Consider the following 26,225-nt stretch of genomic DNA (forward strand, 5'->3'; position numbering starts at 1 on the left):
CAGCAACAACTAGTAACACAACAACAGCCACAGGCATATTCACTACCACAACAACAGGTAGCAATAACACAACAACGTCAAGTGCAGCAAGTACAGCAAACTGCCCAAATTCAAGACCATAACATAACCACTACCAATACACAACTACAGCAAACACAACTGGGAAGGGTGACGGTCCTGGGACACAACCCTTACACAGGAAGTGGTCAATCATTATACCCACAATAGGACAGCCCACAGACGGCCTTGGTGTGTCCCATCCTGTCAGTAACACCTAATAGTGCGGAGGAACCACGCATAGAGGTAACGATAGATGACAAAAAATTGTCATTCCTTGTTGACACCGGGGCGACCCGGTCTTGCATAAGGGAAGGTAAATTTAAGATGTCAGGTGAAGCCATGAACACCCAAGGATTCTCTGGGGTTAGGGGGTTGGTTCCCTTTACTGATAACATTCCCTTATCAATAGGGGATTATGGCATGTCCGTCCCGCTTTTATATTCTAGGGCCTCACCAGTAAACATACTCGGGAGAGACATAATGAGAAGGTTGAATATGACGATCTCCTTTACGGAGGACGGCATAATTTGCTCCACTATTGGAATAAACATGCTCACTGCACGACAAATCATGCAAGCATATTGTGGACAGACAGTGATTAGGGCTGAGCCAGTAGATGGCGAACTATTCCAGTACGGAACAGACATGGCATTCGCATGGATGCCAGGAATAGAAGGAAAGATCTGGAGGAGGCCAACAGCCTATTTGTTTAGACCAGAAACACCAGCCAATGAACCAGAAGGAAAGGTGATTTCAGTGAGCATGGAGAGCATTATAGCAACTGCTGATTATATCGCAGTACATGCCCAAGACAGGGAAGGAAGAGCATGGAGGGCAGTGATAGCCCTAGCTGAGGGATGCAGGCTCACCCAGGTGTCAGACGAGGAGCTCTTTTCAGAAGAAAAGGGAGAAGATGAAATGGTATTTATGATGAGTGTAGAAATATGGCTAAGAGTGACATACAAACAAGTGGCACAGAAAATTGCAATGGCACTTGAAACACCCACATCCACCCCAGTTGCCTTCTTTGAGGAGGATATGGCAAAAGTCCCAACATCATTATGGACTACTAGTCCCTATGATGTGGGGTGCATAAAGAGTATAGGGGGAGTAAGAATAAAATTGAAAAAAGGTGCAATAGAGTGAAGTAATACCCACTATCAAAAGAGGCAGATGAGGGCATATATGAAACAATAACGGCCCTTATAAACAATGGCATATTGGTACCATCAGAATCACCATGTAACACAGCTGTATATCCAGTGCGCAAAGCTAAAGGAGGGTCTTGGCGTTTCATCCAGGACCTCAGGCCCTTGAACAACATAGTGCAAGCAGAATACCCCATAGCAGCAAACCCGGCCACAATATTGTGTGGCATTCCAGCAGAGGCATCACGATTTACAGTGATTGACCTCAGAAATGCCTTTTTCTCAATACCACCGCATCCAGACTCACAAGATCTAACAAGCTTCACGTACAGAAACACAAAATGGAAACACACCAGATTGCCACAAGGGTACTGCGAGTCACCCTCAATTTTCAACAGAGTAATACCGATGGACTTGGGAAACATTGAAGTGGAAAGCACAGTGTTGCAGTATGTTGACGATATAATAGTTTGCAGCACAAGCGAAAAACAATGCAGAGAGGACTCATTGAAGATGCTGACAATATTGGCTGAAAAGGGTTACAAGGTAGACAAAGAGAAGTTACAGTACTGTCAGGAACAGGTACTATACATTGGTCAGCTCATATCCCAATACGGAAGAAAGATTGCACCACAAAGAGCACAGGTCATATCAAAAACGCTGTTGCCACAAACGGTGAGGGAACTGCAGCAGTTCCTGGGACTGTGCAACTACTGTAGAGCATGGGTATTTGATTACAGCTCGTACATAGGACCCCTACTTGAGGCATTAAGAGAAGCTAACAAAGGGGAGAAAAAATTGGGGTGAACAATGGAAATGAAAGAGGCCTTTGATGAACTGAAAGATGCAATATCAACTGCTCCAGTACTGGCCACCCCAGATTATGAACGACAATTCTTTATATTTTCACATTGCGACTCAGCAGTAATGAAAGCAGTGTTGGCTCAAAAAACAAGCATGGGTTACAAACCAGTAGCATTTTACAGTGGTCACTTGGATCCTGTAATGTTAGGACATTTCCCTTGCGAACAAGGTCTTGCCGCAGCTGCCTTCGCGGTAGAGAAAGCATCATCAATTACAATGGGGTGCCCAACCACACTATTTGTGGAACATGTACTATTTGCAATATTGAACAAGCCTAAGTCCACACTAACCACACAGAGGGCGTCAGGTTATGAGATCATCTTATCTAGACCACAATTATCAATTGTTAGATGCAGCACAGTTAATCCTGCAAGGTTTATAGCGGAAGTGATTGAGGAAGGCGACTATGCACATGATTGTACGCAGACTACCGAAATGTACTCATGTACTAGAAAAGTTGAAGAGGACGCGCTAAATGGAGGAGAGCTCTTGTTCATTGATGGGTCATCAACAATAGACCAAAGTGATGGGATAAGGAGAACTGGGGCAGCAGTGGTAAAAATGACAGAGGAATTGGTGTATGTGGCGGTGAAATGTGTACAATTACCACAACATTACTCTGCTCAAGCAGCAGAATTGGTTGCACTGATCTTGGCGTTGAAGGGAAGCTTTGACAAAAGAGTAACTATATATTCTGACAGCACATATGTCACGTCTACTGTCCACTCAGGATTGTCCAAATGGAGGAGAAGAGGGTTTAGGAGAGCTGACGGCACCCCATTGCAACATGCTCTCTTATTAGCTGAATTAATTGAAGTAATAAATGACCCCCAAGAATTAGCTTTGGTCAAATGTACTGCACACACTAATGGAGAAGATCATATCTCAAAAGGAAATGCAGCAGCAGACGCACATGCGAAGTATGCCGCATATTTTGGTGAGATATGGAACCCCCCAGAGTCAGAGAGAGGGAGAGGGAGGGGGATAGCTAAAGAGATGTTGATAAGAGAAGGGTACACCCATCTCCCAGCCACACAGATAATGGAGTTACAAGCGGCTGCACCAATGGCAGAAAAAGAAATATGGGTAAAAAGAGGATGTACAATGTCACCAACTGACGCACTATGGTGCCAGGGTAACACTGGAAAGATGGTAATGCCATTGGCACTATTGAACACCGCCCTGAGCCAGCTCCACCACCCAGCCCAAACAGGCAAGGAAGTTATTGCAGCACGAATTAGGGAAGATTGGTTCTGTCCTGAGTTAAATTCCCATGTGACAAATTTTATCAGCAATTGTCTCACATGTCAACAGTTTACGGCCGGTCACACGCTGAAAGTGATAAAAGGTACTATACCCCGGCCAGAGGGACCCTTCCTGCACATCCATATTGACTATGTTGATATGATCAACGTATGTCAAGGAAATAGGTATATGATTGTAGTAGTATGCCCATTCTCCAGGTGGATTGAGGCAGGACCCTGCTCACATCCAGATGCATTTAGAGCAGCTAAATTTCTAGTGAGGTAGGTTTTCCCCAGGTGGGGAGTGTGCGAGGTACTGCGGTCGGATAACGGCCCGCATTTCGCTAATGAAATGTTCCAGCACATCACATCCTTACTGAACATCAAGCATAAATTTGCATGTGCATATCACCCGCAGGCCAACGGTGTATGCGAACGCCTGAATGGCCTACTGAAGGAGGCAATTGCAAAGATACAGCAAACAACAAAGAAGAGTTGGTTGTATTGCCTTCCGCTAGCTCTATTTGAGCTGAGGAATAGACCAGGCTCCGACCACCACCTCACTCCTCATGAGGTGGTGACCGGACGACAAATGCACCTTCCTCTAATGCCAACATCAAGGGCATTCACAGACTATTAAAACACTGCAACTGTTCTTGGTGATGAAATGTACCAATATGTGTCTTCTTTGGTTACTAGTGTAGTGTTTGTGTCTCAACAGCTCGAGTGCACGCGGGGCGGGTCTAAGAGTTACCAACAAGAAGACGAGGACCAAGGACCAGAAAAGGAAAAACTGTGCAAAATTGCTAAAGGTGACCACGTGCTACTCCACAATTTCAATAGAAAGTGGAACAGCCCACGCTTCACTGGTCCCCACCTTGTAGAGGAGGTATCTACGAGAGCAGTAAAGTTGCAGGATAAGCGTGCTTGGAATCACCTACACGACGTAAAGATTTGCAAACTCCAGACCCGCCCTAGCGTCACCGACAGGGCCATTGGAAGAACAGCGACAGCGTCACCCACGGAGGAAGAGACTTCTACCACAGCTGACGACCTAAGTGTCTCCATACCCTGCCACCCCCCAGATTTCCAAGAGACAACTACTGAAATAGAAACTGGTAATTCCTATACCGCCCACCCCATGGTCACACGATCAAAGAGTAAAGAGACTTCCGCCAGTTGAGCCCAAACCCTCTGCCCATCGACCCCCTACCCACTACAGTAACCACCCAATTGAAGGACATTGTCTTGCACATATACACATGTAAACACTTGAATGTTCTCTTCTTTCTTTCTCGCACATGCAGGTACCGCGTATTATTGTATTGCTAAGAAAACAGATAACTAACAAAGTTCATTGCCCAGGAGTAGATGCTACCCTCAGACGATAACTACCCTGAAGCCCTATCACACCAATTTGTCTATCACATAAAAAGGCCAAAGAACCTAAAAAGAAGGAGGGTACGTGTCTACTACACAGCATTTATCTTGGCCATAGAACAATCAATGCCCCATCTTCACCAACACTTGCCTGCCCTAAGAGACAGATCGCTTAGATTGGCGTGGGAACAGCTCTTCGCCTGGGCACTGAACGACTACTTGATAGGGATAGCTTGAAAACAACAACTAACACTAATAACAAGCATATTGAGAATTTTCAGGCGGGCAACTCTAACGTCGCCGGACTGCAGCAAGGTAAGAGCAAAATGCCGGTGAGACTAGCTTCTGTAATAAAAATGATAGGGATTTTGATGATCACTGGGTTTTCTGCTGCCTCTGTATGGCAGAAAAGTTATGCTATCAATATTTTAGCTGTACCCAAACCTAATGTACCCCCACCCACGGCTGCAACAGGTGTTACGTCAGGTGGTACTAGCAAGCCTCCACACAAGGGAAATAGAGTTAAACATAGCATATACTCAGATAATAAAGGTATTGATAATTACATAACAGATTCAGCACACGTCTCGAACAACATTTCGTACCAACACATGACCCAAATAGGTAAGCAGACAACAGAAGACAGCTGCTACGTCTGCTCATTGATCCCATACGCCATGAGCGCTTCTCGAACATTTGTTGCCACGGAAATAGATGAAAAGACAGCACGATGTATAATATACCTGGCACTGTTCCAAACGAAAGGGAGATTTCAAGGGACGGTGGTGAAACTGGTGTGGAAAACACGAGACACATATCCATACGAAAACAACTTCCCCAAGACTTATTTGAGTTACCACAAGAGCGGTTTGCATGCTGAAGCATTCAGATACATGACAAGTGGTCCTGAAAAGGGAGAAACAAAGAAAGTAACACTACAATACCTACCATGTGACTGGTACGCCACTGAAGTTCCTGGTAAACAAGGATGTTGGGAAAGACCACTGGTAACAATAACAGGGAAGGTGTACATGGACAACAAATGGGACATAGGAGTGATTGGCAGCAACATGGTAACAAGAGAAAATATTACAACTATTGATGAACACAATAACAGATGTTGGACGATTTGGGGCAAGTATGTACCCATGCTGACATGGATGGAGAAGGATGAAGACCCAATAAGCATACTGCCGCTGTCTGCACCTAAGATATGCTACCAACATAGAGGAGGAGTGGACGTGGGACACAACACCAACTGTGCAAGCGTGACAGAGTTACCTGAGGGGGGAGCAGGAACAGCAGTATTAATGGACCATTACTGGGCCTGCGGAAACAAGGCATACCACACACTGCCCCCTCTGTGGAATGGTATATGCACAATGGTACACGTTAATGTACCATCACTAGTGGTGCCCCAGAAACATGTGAACGTGGCGAACTTCCCTAAAATGGATGAAGAAAACAAGAGGAAGAAGAGATCTGTAAAACCTCAGAAGGGGTCAGAGAACGAAAACAACAACAATGTCCTGAATAGAAAGAAGAGACAAGGAGAACCTCTGACAGGAAATTACCTATGGGGAAGGTCGGAAACAGCACTCACTTCAATCCCACCAGAACATAGACTATTCAGCAGAGCAGCAATGTTCTTCTCGTCAATAATACATCCGGGACTACAAGCTTACGCAAACGCAAAATGGCTCCAGATAACTCGATGGGAGCTAATGATGACAATTAATTCTACAGTAAATGGATTCAACGCAATAAAAGAGGAGCTGCGAGCAGTGAGGATGGTAGCACTACAGAACAGATATGTATTAGATCTCCTTACAGCAATGGAAGGAGGAGTCTGCGCAAAGATAGGACAATCATGCTGCACATTCATTCCTGCTAATGATGCTTGCAATGGTACACTGACAGAAGCAGTATCACAACTGGCCCAGATGCACTCCAAAATGATGGAAGAAAGTAAAGGAGTGAAGAAGGATGACAGCTGGTTTTCAATGTTATGGTCATGGATGCCATCTTGACTGTCGGAAGGACTGAAGATTATAGTTGGATGCATAATACTGGCTGGAGCTGCACTGATCATACTAAGATTTTGGAAGGCCCGGAAGGCACGCACTACAGACGAAATGATCGAAATGGTTGGTATGCACCCCTTGATGCCGGCAGATGATGGCCAGCACACAGGCACAATAATAAAAGAGAAAGAAAAACTGCGCAAACAGATCATCACCAACCACCTGTACCCACCATCTGTGAAGCTCGAAAACCCAAGAAATCCAAGGAGCTACATAGGGAAATGGGTATACTGCACACCTGGAGGAACATGTGTATATATGTATTGGTCATTTGAAGACCATGTCAACCACTATGGACATTTGGGAGGAGTAACTAAAATATGGAGAGTAAGAGGAGATAAGGAAAAAGATATGTTTGTGGTCGACAAGTCGAACAGAGGGGGGACTGAAGTGGGAGAATGGAACAAAAGGCTCCCACCAATCCCCTCACGCCCCTGGCCTAGAGGATCGCGGCCCAGACACCCGCCACGAGAGGAGTTTGCCTATCTACCAGACGACCAAATACCCTGGTACAGGAACATACGGATGTGCCCACCAGCCTGCCCTGCCCATGCCGACACCTGCGGCATGGATGGACTCGACTGAACCATTCAACAGTAAATAAACACATTGTTAGAGATGCCATGACGACCTAGCCAACGGTCAGCACACCCGTGCAAACATGCACACTGGTCACTCCCACACCAATCCACACGAAGAACATATTCAGTGCTATGACATAGGTGACGGACACACCCACTGACGCGCATCGTTATTATTTTTCACATAGGTTTTCAAAATGCAGAAACGCAAGACGCACAACAAACTCATCTAAAATGCTTGCTGACGCTTCTCCTAACCCATGCATTGCAATGAGAAATATAACGAAGACATGATACTGGGGATAAAGCAACATGACACCGTAACTTTAAGCGCCGTGCATCAAACATCCCCACCTATGCACCAGGCCCAAGTAGGCCGCAAGCAAGAGCCTCCATGAACATTGAACGAGCAAGAGTACAATTGCTGACCCTGCAGAGTGAGCCCGGAGAGAACAGACAGTCAAGGGCACAATGTTGCAAACTCGCATGCCACAAGCCGAAGCCAAGGTCACACCTGCAAACTAAGCCAGACACACAGTGGAAAATGCAATATTAAATGTGCAGAATTCTGCCTCAACCACGGTCTCTCCTCACGTGACCAAGCCGAACCTGACAGGGTGCCAGACCCAGGAGGAAGCAGGCACCTGGATCCCACGTTTTGAGACACAGGCAGCAACAATGAAGCGACTCAATGGACATCTGCGGCGGTGGGAGTAGTCTGCCCTCCAGCATATGAACAAATCCTCGCATTGTCTGCACATACCCATAGTTATACATTGTTGCAAATGACAGGTGCACCGCGAGCTGGGAACAGCGATGGTCCCAGACTGGGGGGCTCGCGAGTGGACCAATCAGAACATGGGGCACTTATCACTGACGCCATTAACATTAGCCAATCCTCAGGGGTCTTCATGTAACAGTTTTCATGTATCTAATTGAAGGGACGACCCAAGTATACCACCTGACTGACCCTCAACCACTAACAGCGTTCTCTATACGTATGCTACACTAACCCTACCACTCGAGGAACCAATCCAGAGTGGCGATAGGTTTTTTGCTAACTTTCCCAGGTGACGTGAGTAGCGCGTCATACCGAGGTAAAAAAGGGCCTGCCAGCCCCACGGAGAGAGAGAGTCAGGACGGACGCGTACGATCCTTGACCCATCCCTGCTGTTTTTGAATAAACAGCAGACCACCTTGCTTCTTGCGTGTGCCTCATACTAATTTTTGGGATACGCGGGAGGAGTTGGGGCCTCCCTGCCCGGGGGTCCGCGGACTGCCAGCTGACCCCGGCAGAATTTCCCCCCGACAGTGTTGATAAGCTCATTTATTTCCATCTGTGCTTGAGACATTTGGTTCTTTCTCACTGGGCTCATGAAGTAAGAGGAATTGTTCGGAAATAACAGTAAGCAATCTCTTTATTATCTTTTCGTTTTCAGGATATGAAGAAAGTCAGTGACACTGGTGAGCCTTCCCACCAATGAAGGGTATGATTTTAGCACTAGATTGAAATAAGTTATCATGTCTTTTGTGATGTCACTACTGTGGGACACCAGTGATTCCGAATAGGGTCTCGGTGTGGAATGAGTCGGGATACTGTATTTGCTTCCAATGTAAGTGTCCTTAGTCAAAATTTGGCATATTCTTTTCTCATCAAGGCTAAAGTGTGCATTAGTCCAAAGTTCAAAGTTCAACAGACTATGTTGTGGTGTATACGTGCAATTTTCTTCTTCACCCTGCAACTAGGATGCACAGAGTGTCTGTTTTTGTGTCTTTATCCCCTTTTTTGCTTAGAGGAAGTGTACACTTTAAGCCACAATTTGCAAAAGTTATTTTGTCTTTGTCTGGTTGGTAATGCGTCCTGTTTCCTCGTCATGGATCTCGTCTGCATGTGCTGTGGTTCTTCCCTGTCGCTCGTCGACTCCTCTCATTGGGGAGCAGGCAGGGGGCCTTCTCCGATGTAGGGTTTGATGTCGGCCAGAAAAATCCAAGCTCTCCTGCCTTGTAGTTTCACTGCGGATGGAGTACAGTCCTCCACTGTGAAGGGACTGTTAAATCTTGGCTCGTCCCACTTTTTCCTTGTATGGTTCCTTATAAGGATGGTATCTCCAGGGAAGATGGATGGTATACAAAGTCCTTGAGCTGCGTCTGTAGCAGTATCTCCTTCTGTGTTCCGTGCTGCCCTGCACCCCTTTCATTGTCGCTGCAGCTGGTCTGAAATTACAGTAAAGCAAGAGGTCATGCAGTTCAAGTAGTTTTGCATTTCAGACCCTAAAATTTCTCATGTAGATTGGGCATCACACTTAGCTCTATCTAGGGGTGTCAGGGGAGTTCTCATTCTTCTTCCTGTGGCTATCTCATGTGGTAAGATGATGGTCAGAACCGGGTTGGTTCCTAAGTGCATAAAGTGCCAGAGGAAGGCAGTGCAACCATCCCTTCTTTAGAGTAAGCTTCAACTTGACTATCCTTTCCTTTAATAAGCCGTGGAGCTTCTCACAGAGCCCGTTACCTTGTGGATGATATGCCGACGAGAACTTCTGCTTTATACCAAGCAGCAAGCTAATCTGTTTGAATATTGCATTAAAAAAGTGAGGGCCATTTTCTGATCTCATGACCTCGCAAACTACCCACCTGGGGAACACTTCCCTCACTAAGAATTTGGCCACACAGGTAGAGCCTGGGTGTGTACAGGGGCCTGCCTCAATCCATCTAGAGAATGGACACACCACAACAATTAAGTATCTGTACCCATTACATACATGAATCATGTCGACATAATCGACATGCAAGTGCTGAAAAGGCCCATTTGGCCTCGGGATGACTCCTCTCATTACTTTTAGTGTGTGCCCAGCTGTGAATTGTTGACAAATTATACAGTTTACTATAAAAAATGCAACGTTCTCAGCTAAATTTGGTACGAACCAGTCTTCTGCGAGTGTTGCTGCTAAATTTTCTTTTGTCATGTGCGCCGGATAATGTAACTGCTCAAGCGCTATTTTTAATAGGGCTACAGGCATTACTGGTTTACCAGTGCTGTCTTGTCGCCACAAGCTGTCAGAGGGGTTTAAAGAACACCCTCAAAGTCTCCAAAGATTCTTTTCTTCTTGTGGTGCCTCCCAGTGGAGTTCCATTAGCTGTGATTGTCACAAATTACTGTAACTCTTGGGTGCAATCCGTTCAACCATCATTCGCTCATTGGCATGGATAAATTCCACTTCCATGATCGTTTCACTTTTGCATGCCATACGCTTGGCCTCTGTGTCCGCTGCATGATTTCCGCGTGAGATCAAATCTGTCCCCTTCGTGTGGGCGGCACAATTCATGACCGCTATGCCTACTGAGAGCTATAGTGCCTTGATCAACCTGTCCAATAAGTCTGCGTGCTGCACTGGCGTTCCATGTGCTCGGAGGTAGCCCCTTCTTTTCCAGCGCGCTAAGCCTGCGTGCACTGTCGATGTCACATAGGCGGAGTCACTGTACACCGTTACTTCCTGGTCTGCGTGATTCTCAATGGCGAGTATCAATGCCAATAATTCTGCAGCTGTGCTGAATTGTGAGATGGTATTTGTGCGCTAATAAGTACTTTGAATTCTCCATTTGCTGTGTGCTTCATTACAGCAAATACTGTATATCTTTGTCTGTCACGTTGATCGATCCTCAAGAACCATCAATAAAGACGATTTCTCCTTCTGCCAAGGCATTTTCTTTCACTCTGGGGATTTCATCATAGAATTCTTCATAGTTCAGCCAGTCATGTATTGGCTCTCCTTCAGTGACTGACTCTGCTATAAACGTAGCTGGGTACACTATCTTACATCGGACTACCTTAATCGGTGGATTTGATATGATCACTTCATAAGCAGAAGCTCTCTGAGATGTCAATGTGCCCTTTGGTTTCTATAGAATGGCAAACGTCATTGGGCATCCCATCATAATGGTTGTAGCCTTCTCTATGGCGAACGCTGTGGCAGCTAAACTTTGCTCGCACAGGAAATTACCTCTCATTACTGGGTCCAAATTTCGACTGTAGTGTGCCAGGGACTTGTACCCCAATCTGGTCCTCTGCGTGAGTACCGTTGTCATAATGCTGCCATTCGTATGTGAAAACAGGTAAAATTCCTCTGCATAGTTGGGAATCCCTAGTACTGGTGCTGTGCAAAAGGATTCTTTGAGTTCAGCAAATCCTTTCTCCATGGTCTCAGACCATTCAATCTTTTCTTTCATTACTTGCATAGGCCTAAAAAACTCTGCCTCTGTTTTATCGTGTGCGGCTTAGCCCTGTTCAGTATGGCTTCAGCCCTTTCTGGGGTCACTCTCCTTCCCTCATGTGAGATCAGCTGGCCTATGTACAGGACTTCCTGTTGACAATATTGTAGCTTCTCCTTGTCAACCTTATATCCTTTCTCAGCCAGTATAGTCAATAGCTGAACAGAATCGTGCCTGCATTGCTCTTCTGTTGTACTGCAAATTAAGATGTCATCTACATATTGAAGGAAGACACTTTTTAGTGCAATATTGCTCAAGTCCATCTGCAGGACTCTGTTACAAATAGATGGAGACTCGCAATACCCCTGGGGTAGCCTTGTGCTTTTCAGACGCATCTGTCTGAATGTGAATGACGTCAGATATTGTGAGTCACGGTGCAACGGAATTGAGAAAAATGCATTTTTCAAATCAATCACTGTGAAATAGTTTTCCTTAATGGGTATATTACATAGAATTGTAGCCGGGTTAGGGAATAGAGGGAACTCGGCCTCAACAATATCATTTATTGTCCTCAGATCTTGGATTAAACGCCAAGACCCTCCCTTTGATTTTTTGATTGGATAAACAGCAGTATTGCTTGATGACTCTGACGTCACTAAAATGCCTTGCTCCATCATTGCAGAAATTGTCTTAAAAATCCTCTCATCTGCCTCGCTGGACATGGGATATTGTCGGGCTTTTTGTAGAATTGCTCCTGGTTTTAGTTTAATTTTCACTTCTCCAACCACTGTCAAGAGGCCTACGTCATAGGGGCCTGTGGTCCAATCTGAGAGAGGCACCTGGGCCATGTCGTCATCAAAATATTCAGGACGGTTTTGTGCCAACATCATTCTCTGAAGCACTTCTCTTTTAATCATTTTGACCCAAAAGGTGAGACTCACTTCCACTATTGTCTCTCCCATATCTACTTGCTCTTCAAACAGATCATCATCAGTGATGTCAGTCAATCGATATCCTTCTTGAATGGCGATTACTGCGCACCATTGTCTGACCTCGTCATCATAACCATCAATCAAGGCCATTTTCCCTCATACTATAGCTGTTTGTATCATTAAGGCAAATACTTGTCCCTTTTCCTCATGCATCAGTATTCTTAGTCTGAATAGGAACTCATCATGGGTTCTCATGACTCTGTCTGCAAGGCCTGGCAGTCCTGCCATAAGCACACGCATACCATATGCAAATATTTCTGGCTCTAATGGTATTGCCCTCATGGCTATGTGTCTGATTAATTCGCATACATTTGAATAGTACATTCCTGGAGTTGAGCATACTAGGCCCTCCTCTGTGAACGAGATTGTCCTGTTTAACTTGGTCATTAAATCTCGACCCAAAATGTTTACTGGGGTCTGATGTGAATATAGTAAAGGCACATTCATTTCACATTCTCCGATAGAGACTGGAAGTGCGCTTGTGAAGGGAACACGACGTGTAGCTTCTGTAAAACTCTGAGTATATATGGCCTCGCCGGACAAGGAAAACATGCCTTCACGTATGCACGAGCGTGTTGCACCCATGTCAACTAGGAAGGAATATTCTTTAGCCCCTATAACGACATCCACCCTAGGTTCGCTGTGAGGGTCTGGTGTGACTGATAGGATAGAGCACATCAGTGTTCCCAGTGAGCTGTCCTAGCCCATATACAATTTGGGCCCACTGTCTGCTGGTTGATTTTCCCCATTCCCACTGTTACTTCCCATTCCAGGGTTCGTGGTCTGCCCTGTGCTCATCGTCTGTGACAGTTGCATCGGTGCCTGTTGGGATTGTCCTTGTGGAAAATTACCCATATTCTGAGGTTGCACACCATGTTGTGCTCCTGGTGCTTGTTGTTGCACTGAATGATTTTGTGCAACACCTGCTGTAAAACTGCAGGTGGATTTGCCATGCCTGCTCCTGTCCCTTGGCCGTTCTGCATCATGCCTTGGTTTCTGCATGTGCGCGATAAGTGTCCTGTCATTTCACACAACCAACATACTGGCGGTGGTCGGATCATTTGCCCATTTGACATATCTTGATTGCCATTTTGTATATTCTGGAAACCTCCTTGGTTATTCTGAAAGCCTCCCTGATTGCTCTGCCATCTTCTTCCCCTAAATCCTCTTCGCCGTGGGTAAAACCCTGTATTGCCCTGATTATTCTGCTGTGGATTAGTCACCTGTTGCATGCTCGATTCAGCTGTGCTAGTTACCATGGCTCCCTCTAGAGCATACTTTGACAATTTCTTCTGCACCAATTTCACTTCCTCACCCTTTCATGTAGCTTCTTTTTTGCGATTCTTTTCTTGTAGTGGTCTGCAATAGTGTGCGAGGGTCAGATGTATTTCTGCCCAAGGTTTAGCCTCAATTCCTACCAATTTCTTGAGCGGTTTCTGTACCGGCTCTGACAGCCGTTGGCACAATATATGGTGGAACACAGGTATAGATTTTGTCCAAGATTCATGAGTCTCGAGCACCCAATGCATCTTGAAAATTCTGTATATAAATTAACGGATCCTCAGACTCCTTCATTTTTCGTGTCATTATAGCTCCCATATCGGAAGTGTCTGGGTAAAGCACTCGTAGCGCTTTCCATACTGCGGCTCTACAATTGTTAAATAGAGCTCAGTCATGTGCGGTTTTAATTGTGGTTACACCAGTGTAGCCTGCTCGTGTCCACACCTCGTCTGCTCTCTCACCATGTATGGCGATTAGGAGACCCTTAATATCCCCTATAGCTAACGTGTTCCCTCCTGTCATTTTCTCTAACTAGTATATCCACTTTCCGGCTCCAGATGCCAGCATTGGAAGCTTGTTCTTCAAATGTTCTCGATCCATGTGTGGACATGGAATATATTGTGGTCTATTCCCCCTTTCTCGAGTAACAGAAATTGGGATGTATAGCTCTCTCTCTTTTCCCTCATGGTTCTTCTATCTATGGCAGGAGTAATATTTCCGCATCGTCGCCTGCTTGGTAGGGACCTAAGTCTGTCCTGTAGGGCGGTGAAGACACCCCCTTCTGACCGTGAGATACTTCATCATGTCGGTCTGGCTGTGTGGCAGACTCTGATGCCCTCGGTACAGATTCGCTAGTGTCTGACCATCTTATTCCTTTGTCCCTTGGGAGTCGTCTTTCACTCCGTCTCTCTTTCTCATTTTTCTTGCGCTCCTCACTTTCTGAGACGGACATTGTCTGTGCACAACTCGTGCAACTTCTTTCGTCTTCTTTACTCCTACTTATTTCTAGTCTATCCAGGGATAGTTCTCTATTCCCACTACTTCAGGAGACATCCTCAGTGTCGTAAAGCTGAGTGCTCTCCAGGCCCTCGTCTCTCCCCCTCCCCTTGGGGTGTTTGTTCTAACCCCCTTTCATCAAATATTTTATCGATTGTTTCTCCGATGCTTCTGATGTCGAAGTCATCTTCCATATTTGTCCTAGATGTGCCTGGTACTGAATCGTACGCAGGAAAGAATTTTTCAATGTCTTCCCAGTCTACTACTGGATCTGGTTTTTTAACCTCTCTCCCTAGATATTCAAGATCGTGTGCGCTCTGTCTTTGCTTACGTTCTACATCGCCATCAAGTTCTTTGCGCTTCCTCACCTCTTCACTGACTCTTCTTCCTTTTTCTTTTCATTTCTACGTTCATCTGCTCTTCAAATTTGCTCATCTCATTGTCACTTTATTCTTTTCTCTTGTATTCTTTGCTCTTCCTCTGACCTTTGCTGCTTCTGTCTGTCTTGATCATTGGCTGCTCTTGGTTTGCGATCGAGCTGTCTTTCTTGCTCGTCACGATATAGCTGTTCTTGCCTTTGTCTGTCTTTCTTTCTTATTCTTTCGTCTCTTCTCTTTGCCCTTTTTCTGTGCATCTTCTAACCTCTCCTTTTGTTTAGCGTCATCAATGCCTTTGCCATCAAGTTTCTATAAAATTTGCCCTCCCATCCATTTGTTTTTTGCGAATGCTATTTCATCAGTTCTATCTTCGTTTCCCTTCCATCTTTTCCCTTCTCTCTCTTTGTCGAGAGATGCACTTGTCTGTGCCTGATCCCTTCTTTCATCATCGCGTCTCCCCTTGTCCCGTGGGACTCTGGAGGTAATATCCTTGTCCTTATCTTCCCTTGATTTTCGTCACTACTTTCCGTAGGGGACTCATACGCGGGGTTGCTATACCCAGGGGCTGCTTTAAGTTCTCTCAGCGGGTATAATCCCTCATCTTTACTTTCTTCAACTTTCATTTCGGATGGGGCAGGTGGCGCGGTAGTCGTCTCATCCCCCCTCTGTTCATGCATTAAGTATCCATTCTATTGGTGGCTCCTCTCCCTTTTTCTGTTCATACATTTTCCAAAGTTCCAAAATAGCTAGGCGTTTGTCTAACTTTTTGCCCGTGTATGTGGTGTGCAAATATGTCATCATGTGTTGCAAGACAGCTTTAGATAAGGACCCACCATGTGGCCATGGCATAAACATTTTGTGGACGTTTCCTTTAATCCACTCTGTACTGTATATCTTCAATTTGGGTGCGTGTTTTGACAACTGTTTGCATAAGTGTGTCAATGGAGTTATGTCTTTCATGCTTAAATCTGTCCCCTTTCCTCTTATATAACACTTGTCAACACTTTCGCGTGACTTAAACAGTTCCAACAATATGAGCGAGCACCAAACACTGCAGGCTCCAATCGAGATTTTTACACAAAACTTTATACCTTCTGTTTTACTCAAAAAACATCAATTCATATGCGATATTATCTCAGCTATTCAATCACGTAAAATTTAAATCAGTTTTCTCAAAGAGAATATTGCAATGTATGACATCACAACAAAAAACATATAAGGCAGACGCTTAAGAGACTAGTCGAACACCAGCTGGTCACAGATATCTCTGCCTCTAATCATTACCCCTTCATGGAGTTTAAACGTACCCCTTTCACGCCGTCTTTAATCGCCGTGGTAGTCTATTTGTTCCCCTTTCTTTGGGAATATGGGTACACGTTTCTTCTAGCCGCTTGTATTAAAAGCGTAGGAATAAGGCGAATCCTACTACTTCTGGGGCGTCTTCCTCGGTAACCTCTCTCTTCTCGGGTGTCCTCCCCAGTAACCTTTATTTACTTAATTATTCTAGAGTCATTATTCCCTTATATATATATACATTCTTCTCTACTTCTAACTATATTTTGTTTTTTCCAATCTCCCTCTGTTACCTTTTCACTTTACTTGTTCTAAAGCATGCACTTTTGCCAAAACATTCAATCTTTTTTTACTGTTCTCATATTTCCTCTCTGGATCCTCGGGATCCCCGCCTTCGTTACCGCCTTCTTCGGCTTTTCACCCGCTCAGCTGCCCGTAGGAATGGGAAGGGATAATGGATAATGTGGGGAACACAGGTCCCTTCAGACCGTGGTCTGCAGTATTTTCTTACACTACCACTGTCTACGGGGAGTTTCACGGTCTACTCTGCCGAAATGGAAAAAGACTCATGATATTGCCGAAGAGTTACTTTATATCGACGGTCAATGGGTGTCTTATTCTAATCAATAATTGATAATCGATAACCATCCTCTGCTACCAAGTGTACTCCAGAGACCCCTGGCCGGCCCATAGAGCCGAGGTTTGCTCAAAGTACTTTAAGATGGGATAGCTGCACCCTTGAGATGGATGGGGGTGCATATTTATTATTGCAACACCAATCAATAAGGACAACTCAATGGTTTGGCAAAGGGAGTCTGTTTAATGACAAGTGCAAAAAACGGGGAGTCATGGAAATCAGCAGGGATGCGATCGTCCTTCTCGCTTCAACTCCAACGAACTTCATACAAGTTGTAACATTTATACTCAAAACTCATCAAAATTGACGTGTAACACTCAAAAGTTAACATGCAATTCTATTGGTTAGGAAAAGGTAACTTTAATATGGGTACTATATCTGCATATGGTAACGGAGTGAGGGGATTGGGTAAACACTGTCAGGTGGGCATTTGAGCCCTACCTTCAAAAATGACTAATGAAAACCTCACTAAAAGTACGACATCTCATTGGTTCTACTAACTATAGGACCCTACATTATTTGGTCCATTGTGATTGTGTTGGCACCAACCCCATGCATATTCTTCCAGTTCGCTTAGCAGCACGCAGAACGATCGGCCAGGTGCGGGGTGCCCCTTAGTTACCCAGCCTTTCTCCAATTAAGGTTACAATCAATCATCGCTTCAGCAACTATGTGTCAATTATTTCACTGTGGTTGGCCTTGAAACTGCATCTTCTGTCTGGAAACGTTCTGATATCTCTGCCTAGGCGGATGCCAAGCGTAGGTGTGAACCTGTGCTTCTTCTTGCTCGGCTGATCATGTGCTTCCCCCACTGTGAATTTGTCCAGTTTCTCTCAATTTGTGTATTTGATTCTTATTTAGCTTGCAACCTGTCTACGCATCCTTATCTTGACCTTTCAGAGAGTGGATATTCTGTTCTTAAGTTTCAATTAAATGTAGCTACTGTTCGCCTCGTATGACCTTGGCTCTCCTGGAATGAGTTGCTTCTGGCGAGTTTTGATTCAGCTGTCAATCCTCGTATTGCTAGAATATGAATCTTCTTGCATTTGGCCTTTAGTAACCTGGGTTGGTTCTGCTTTTGTGCAAAGTGGAATATACTTATACTAAAGTACTTCGTTTGAGCTAGATCTATGTAAAATGGCACTTACCGCACTAGTCTTCTACTTAGCATAGCAAGTCACACTGTTTTCTTAGCTTTCTTGCAGTTTCAAGCATATGTACAGGTGTAAACTGGTTGAATATATTCATCTTGCTTACAACTTGAACTTCTTTGCATTCCAACATCGTTCTTCCACTTTAGGTTCACAATATTTTTATTCATGGAGCTTCGTCTCTTTGTGTCATTCTCGGGTCATCATTTCTTCTATTTGTGAGTCTGTCCGTGTCCCCGTGACGTCACCATTCATCTTCCCTTAAGACCTTTTTTGTTTCTTCCGGGACTACTTAGGCACTCTTCATTTCGTCTCATATGCTGGTAGGTTTTTCTTAATGGATACCTTACTGTCCATGGTTTTCTGGGTATTGGTACTTCAATAGGTGTTGCTCTTCTGATAGGTACTGGGCAGAGCCCTAATGCGGCTCTCTGATGGTTTATTTGCTCATCATACGTCACATATTTTGGTGTTAATGTTCCTGGTACCTCAAAATGGGTGACTGGAGTGCAGGCTTTACTTGGGACCTCCTCTACAATGGAATGCCAAATCCCTATGTAACAAATCCTCCTCGGTACTTGATCTATTTCTATGACAGAATGTACATTTCCTCTCTGTCACTGAGAGTTAGATTCCATCTTTTAATACCACTATCCCTGCCTCTTTCTCTACTTCTCTTACTTCCTTTTGCCATACTCCTCGCCCATCTGCCCATGGCGGAGGTACTGGCAGCCTCTATCGTTATTCATGTATACCCAGCCCTACAATTCTAACTCTTTATCCTTTGCCTCTTTAGAATTTTCTTATACTTATTTTTCTAAACCGTATCCTATTGCATTCATACTTATTTATCGACCACCTGGGTCGGCTGGTTCATTCTGTGAGGACATTGACTCACTTCTGTCCTCTATTCTACCTTACACTACCCCTCTTATACTCCTTGGAGACATTAATCTCCATATTTCTTCGGTACCTGCTACTCTTCCTTTACTTCCAATTCTTGATTCTTATTTTCTTGTTCCTCTTTCTACTCCTCCATCTCATATTTCTGGCTCTTGCTTAGATCTTATTTTCACTTCTTCCCTTTCCACATCTTCCGTGTCATCACTTCCAGTCTACCTCTCTGATCATCATCTCCTTTCTGTCTCCTTTCCATCTCAATCTTCCCAATGTCCCCTGTTACTGCTTTCTCTCTCTCAACTTCTTCATATTCTCGGTGTGACTTATGCAACTTTAACACTCCGCTTTTGTCTCTTTGTGTATTTTTTTACCCTCCTACTCATCCTTTACTATCCTGTCTTCTGATGAGGCAGCGTCTAATCTCTCCTCTTAACTTTCTTCTTCACTCGATGCTCTTTACCCTACCTCTGTTTTCTATCCTTCATAAGCCCACACAAACTAGGTTCTCCTCTCAACTCCATGCCATGTGATGTGTCTTGAGAAACGTTGGCTGAAGTCCACGTCTTTGGAAAACTATAGTTCTTACTCTTCTCACCACACTCTCTATGATGACTGTATTCTCTCAGCTAAACGCTCTTACTTTTCTAGTCTCTTACACACGCAGTGAACTCATCATAGGCGTCTCTTTCAAACTCTCTCATGTCTTCTTGCTACCCCCTACTCCGGATTACTCTATTAATTATTCTCTGTCAGTAGCTGACTTTGCCATTTTTCCTCTAAGGTGATTTCTATTCGCTCTGCTATTAAGTCCTCTACTATGCAATCCACAATTGTTCATTCTTTTTCTGGCTCTGAAAAAAATAAGATCTTGTTTCACTCCCATCATCAATGAGGAGACTCTTTTGCTGGCCCAGGCTCTCCCGGCCACTTCTCCATTTGATCCTATATTGTTGGCACTTATTGCCAAAGTGTATCCTTCTCTTGTTTCTTACCTCACCTCTTTTTTTTCAATATCTGTCTCTCGACTTCAACTTTTCCCTCCCCATTTAAGCACGCTTCAGTTATTCCTATCTTAAAGAAACTTTCCACTGTTCCTTCACTAGTTTCTAATTTCCGTCCTATTTCATTATTGCCCTATCTTTCTAAAATAATTTAGTGCATTATCTACTCTCAAATCTCTCCCTTCATTCAGTTTAACTCTATTCTTCCCCGCTTTTATTCAGGGTCTCACCCTTTTCATTCTATTGATACTCCTCTTCTTTCTGTACTAGACTCCTTACTATCTGCACGCTATTCTAAACATTCCTCTCACCTTATCTTACTGGATCTATCTGCAGCTTTTGACACTGTCGATCACTCGCTCCTGCTGGTGTCTCATTCCTCTTTTGGCTTTACCAGATCTGTTCTTTCTTGGTTTAAGTCATACCTGCCCCAGAGGATATTCTCTGTCTCCTGGGCAGGGGCTTCCTCTGATACCCTCTTGTTTGTCTATGGCGTTCCTCAATGTTCGGTTCTTGCTCTTTTCCTTTTCTCTCTTTATACTTCCCCACTGGCTGAAATGATTTCTTCTTTTGGTTTATCCCACCACTTGTATATCAATGACACTCAGCTTTTTCTATCTTTTTCATCTTTTTCTCCTGACATCCACAACAAACTTTCCATTTGTCTCCTTGCCATCAACTCTTGGATGTCGGCTCACTTTTTGCTACTCAGTGCTGCTAAAACTGAGATACTATTCTTTCCTGCTAATACTATTCTGTCTCCTCTCTGTCCTTCGTATATTTCATTTCCTCCTTCCCAGCTGCCAATTTTTTCAACAGCCCGCAACTTGGAACTTTATTTAGATGCTGAGATATCCCTTAAACACCACATTTCCTTATCCTCACGTCCCTTCCTGCCTTTTGAGGCCACTAAACTCTTGATATCTTCACTAATCTTTTCTCTTCTCTTCTACTGCTCTTCTGCGCTCTTTGGTCTTCCTCTTATTCGGCTTGCCCCTTAATGCTTCCATTCGTCTAAGTTTTCTTTTCGCTTCTCATGATTCTATTTCTTCTTCTCCTTCTAATCTTGGCTGGCTCTCTTTCCTGTCCTGCCTGAAATTCAACTTTTTATGTCTGGTTTTTAAATCTCTCTATGGTCTTGCTCCTGAATATCTTTCTTCTATAGTTTCATTCTACACCGCATCCCGTTCACTCCGCTCCTGCTCTCAATTCCTTCTTCTTGTTCCTCGTCCTCTGTGTACTCGGTTTCGCTCTTGTTCATTCTCATTGCTCGCTCCTATGCATTGGAATGCTCTTCCGCCCTCTCTCCGCTCTATCTCTGTTTATTGCCTATTTCGTAATTCTCGGAGATCTCACTTCCTATCTGGTTAACATTGCAGATTGCGTTTTTTAATCCTCATTTGTTTTGTACTGTTTGGTGAATCTATGTACAGCGCTTTGGTGTAAGGTGCTATATAAAATATAAATAAAATACAAAATATACAAATACAAAAGTTACAATGGAATGGCTTTCTCTTTCCTTTTGCATCATGGTCGCTCCTAACCCATAGGCACTGGCATTGGTCATGGAACGAAAGGACGGAGAGTAGGAGCACACAAGAGGCTGGATTTAATGGTGTCGAATGCAACTCGGCAAGCTGTTGACCACTCGAAAGAAGCATTTTTCTTCATAATGAGCCTGAAAGGTTCAGTTTTTGCTGAATACGCTACTACGAACTTGGCATAGTGCTCCGACAATCCCATGAAGGATCAGAGTTGCTCTTCCGTGGTTTCTCTGGGAGCCTTCATGATTGCTTCAACTAGCGACACTTTGGGACTTATTCCAACAGCCGAGACCTTTGGAACATGCATTTTTCTTTTCACAATTTTAGTCTGCTGTGCTCGCTGTGTGAAGGTGTTGTTGTGCAGCTCGTCATCCCTAACATAAAACAGGATGTCATCCTGGAAATATGCTGCATGGGGAATGTCCCTGAGGAGGTTGGTAATGAGGTGCTGGAACACTGCAGCCACTGAAGAGAGATCAAATGGCACTAGTGTGTACTGGAAGGTGCATTCTTGCGTCACAAATGTTATAAGGGTTTTGGAGTCCTGATGAAGACAGATTTTGTGGTATTTTGTGTGCGCACTTCAGATCCTGCTCCGTAAATATTCTTGCATCTCGGACTAGTAACAATAATTCAGTGATCGGTAATGGGTAGACGTCCGCTATAATGCAGATGCTTAGACTGCAGAGGTCCGCGCACAGCCGCAATTTCCTGCTGTTTTGCTTCTTCATGAGGACAATTGGGATTACCCACTCCCCGGCCTCCTTGGTCAAGAAGCGCAGCAAGGAGTGACTTGAGTTCTTTCTGTGCTATCAGGGGAACATGCCTAACCTTGTGCTTCGCCTGTCTGACGTCTTTTTGTAGCAATATTCTGTGCACGTACTGTTTCAGCATTCCCAGTTCGTCTCGGAAGATGTCCCTCTGGCAATTCAGCAGGCTTGATGCGGATAGTTGGTCTACAAGAAATACCTGTTTGGGTAAGCACGGGTCCAATTTGATTTTTAATCATCTCTCATCGTCCCAACCTAGGACTGCTGGGCCTTTCTCTGACACGTACACTGTGATGACTGCAGTGTGGATACTGTGCTTCTCCCAAACCCAATAAGATCCATTTTGTGCCCTCCAAATGCACCTGAGTTCACATCCGGTGCATCGAGACAGCCTTTACGCTTTGGAAAGACATGAAAGTATGTGTCTTTTGGCAATACTGCGTAATCATAATCTGAATTGGCCAATACATTGGTGCTGGTTTTGTCAATGTTTATCATGCAATAGGGCTTCCTGCTCCCGGCGCCTTTATTCTCGATGTCCAGTAGAATCTGTTCGAACAGGGAGGATAGCTCAGGGGCAACATGCTCACTTTGGAAGCAAGACAACACAGAGCAACAGAGGTTCGATCCCCGGGTCTGCGCTTAGAAACCTCTGGGTATTAAGCGAGTTATAAATAACCTATCATATCATACCATCATCCGAGTTGTCCGGCACAGCCACAACTGTGCAGCATGTTCTGGTGTGGCACATGGCAGCAAAGTGACCAATCTTGTGACACTCCACACACCCTCAGCCAGTTACCGGACACCATCTTTAACTAGTTACATGATTCCGATCACCGCCTCTGAAACATGACATACTTTTGCAAGGTCGCTTTTTGTCCGGTGGACATCTCCTTTGAGGCTCATCCCCTGGTATACCTTCGGTGGATGATATTCTTTCTCATTCTTGTCTCATGGGTCATCTTCTCACTATGCACTCCTCTTCTTTAATACTTGCTTGTCTCACTTCTCTTATAGTGTGCAATGGTCGTTTGGCCATTTTGGGGATAGCTATTGCTTGCAGCAATGTGCTCATCCATAAAGCGGGGTGTGGTTTTGATACTTGCCACATTTGTGCTGGACATTGTGAACATGTCGGGGGAGAACATCTCTCAAAAAAGGTTACGAAATCTAATTTGGTGAGTATGAACAGGTGGTTATCTGATTCGCCAACACATGTTTCGACCTTTGGGGTCATTTTCAAGTCAAGAAAGGTTTGGTAGGACTGGTTAGCCATCTCAAAGTCAGGAAGGGTAGGACCCTGCATTGATATCTGGTGGGTAATTCACAGTTCAGGGTGGATGTAGAGCCTGATTGTTGCTCGTATGGGTTCTCTCGGTCGGTCACACTGTTTACATCTATGAAACATCTTGTGTTTTGGTATCACGACAATGCATGATGAGTTGGTCCTGGATGAGTTGATCTGCCATGTTGCAGAAAGCGCATGTACTTGCTATCTCCTTCAGTGTAGTTACAAAGTCGTCAGTTGATTATGAGGATGTTAGGAGCCTGGCGTAGAACTTTTGACTTTCGAGCACTATATTGGGGACCCTTCTGAAACGGGACTCTAGTTTGTCCATCGCCTCTTCATAAGGGTCTTCGTGCGCAGACCCATCAGGATGCCTTGATACCTCTGCTAACGTGAATAGTCTTTGGTCTTTGGCCTTCCGTGCCTGGAGCATTCCTCAGTAGTGAGGATTTCCTCTTAGGTGTAAATTCTGTCCAAACTACGGCTTCAAGAAACATCTGGAATAGGAATTTCCATTAGTTCCAAGAGACTAACTGCTCACTTGGAGTTTGAAGATATGTCCATGGTGGCGTGACTCCTTGCATGTTGTCTTGGTGCAGTGTTGCGTGGTTTGCTTGCTTTGTAGTTCTGCTTCATCGGTTCTCCGACGGGGGGCCAGATAGTCGGCTATCCGGCCGGGGACTGACACTTAACAGCCCCCACTACTATACACATCAAAGACCCAGGGCCCCCCTGGGACTTATAAATACAGGGCGGCATGCTCTGAGAAAACACAATCAGTTTGTGGACCCTGAACGGGGACCCAAACACACAGGAGGTGCACTGTTTACTCAGTGCCTTCCAAACCTTTGCTTCTTTAAGCTTCTTTTTAAGTTCGTGGCATTCGCTGCGTCTTTCTTCCTTTCTTGAACATTGCCCTGTTCAGCCCGATGGAGAGCATGTAGCGAAATTGACTAAAGAAAACAGTCTCCCGGGAGGAATCGCGAAAGCAGCAAAATCAATTAACTGAGCAGAGCAGAAGAATTCCTGCAGCGCGGCTCGGCGAGGCGGCAGCGTTTTCCAAGCATACGTCTGCATTACATGGTAAGCGACTACGCCTGGCTGTATCCGAGCACATTAGATACTTTGTTTTCCTACGCGAGTAGGTCAAAACAAACAGCCGCGTCAGCCGCTCCCCCGGCAAGTCGCGGGACACACGCTGCCCGGCTATTTCTTACACGAAGTAAACACAGGAGCGTAAAAGGGAGAGCCCGGCCCGGGAAATCAACAATTCTAATAGGATAGCCTTTCCCAGTGACACATTTAAATGAATGTCAAGATTTCATAAGTGAAAGGGGGGCAATTTTTCCCCAAAACTACAGCTCCAGCAACTTTGAAGGGGTGGTTAAGAATGGTCTGCTTTATACATCACTAGACACTTTCCCAACACGGGAGACAACAAAAAGGGGCAATGCAACGGAAAGAGGGCGGCAAGTTGCACCGCAAGAGCGCGGCCCATTTTTTCTTTGTCAGTTACAGAAACCTCCCAAAATAGTTGGTAATCTCGGCAAAACAATAAAATAAACACCACCACCGTATTGCTTGAATAATAGGCAGCGCTCAGAATACCTGAAATTGCATTGCCCTATATAAAGGCCAAAATTCAGACAGCCAAAAACAGGAATAACTCAATATTTTGGCAACAGTGCAGAGTTTGCAGTCACAGCAAAACTCATTTCTTTTTATCTTTCCAAACTAAACAGGTAAAAGGAAGACATGGGTCCCAAAACAAAAATTCGGGATGCCAATACACCAGCACAAAAACCCAAATCGCCACACCTGCTGGCAGCCAGAGAAGCAGCAGAGCATTACGGTTGGCCTTGGGTGAGGGAGAATATTTACGGCCTGCCAAGGGATGGGATAACCATGCCACTCAGCCAAGATGACGTCACTACACCGTCAAAAAGACAGAAAGTGACGGATGGCCACAAGAAAGGTAACAAAAAGCTGGCCAAATTGTGTGAGAATATGTCTGAAATGCAGCAATTATTACGGGAAATGAGGGAGAAACAATTACCTCAAACAGAGGAACAAGGAGCAGCAAACACCAACATAACCTTAGTACCTAGCATAGTGGTCACCCCCCCTGCAACAGCAGCAAGCCAAGCTATCCCAACACCAGCCTTAGCACAGCCACAAGTGCCAGCTGCACCAACAACTGCCCCTACAGTTGCACCCACAGCAATCACGGCAGATCCAACAGGGGCTCTGAAGGCTTGGTCAACTCCCAATACATTGGCAGTAGGCCAAACGGGAGAGAGCAACAGCAATCCAACAGACATAGCAACGATATGCAACGCCCAATTAGATTTAAAAATGAAATCCTTTCAGGATGAAATACTGAGCAGATATAAAAGATGCCTTGCATGGAATATCGATACCACAA

This window comes from Ambystoma mexicanum, chromosome 2q, assembly GCF_040938575.1.
Source record: "Ambystoma mexicanum isolate Mex_15411 chromosome 2q, UKY_AmexF1_1, whole genome shotgun sequence".
Classification (NCBI taxonomy): Eukaryota; Metazoa; Chordata; class Amphibia; order Caudata; family Ambystomatidae; genus Ambystoma; species Ambystoma mexicanum.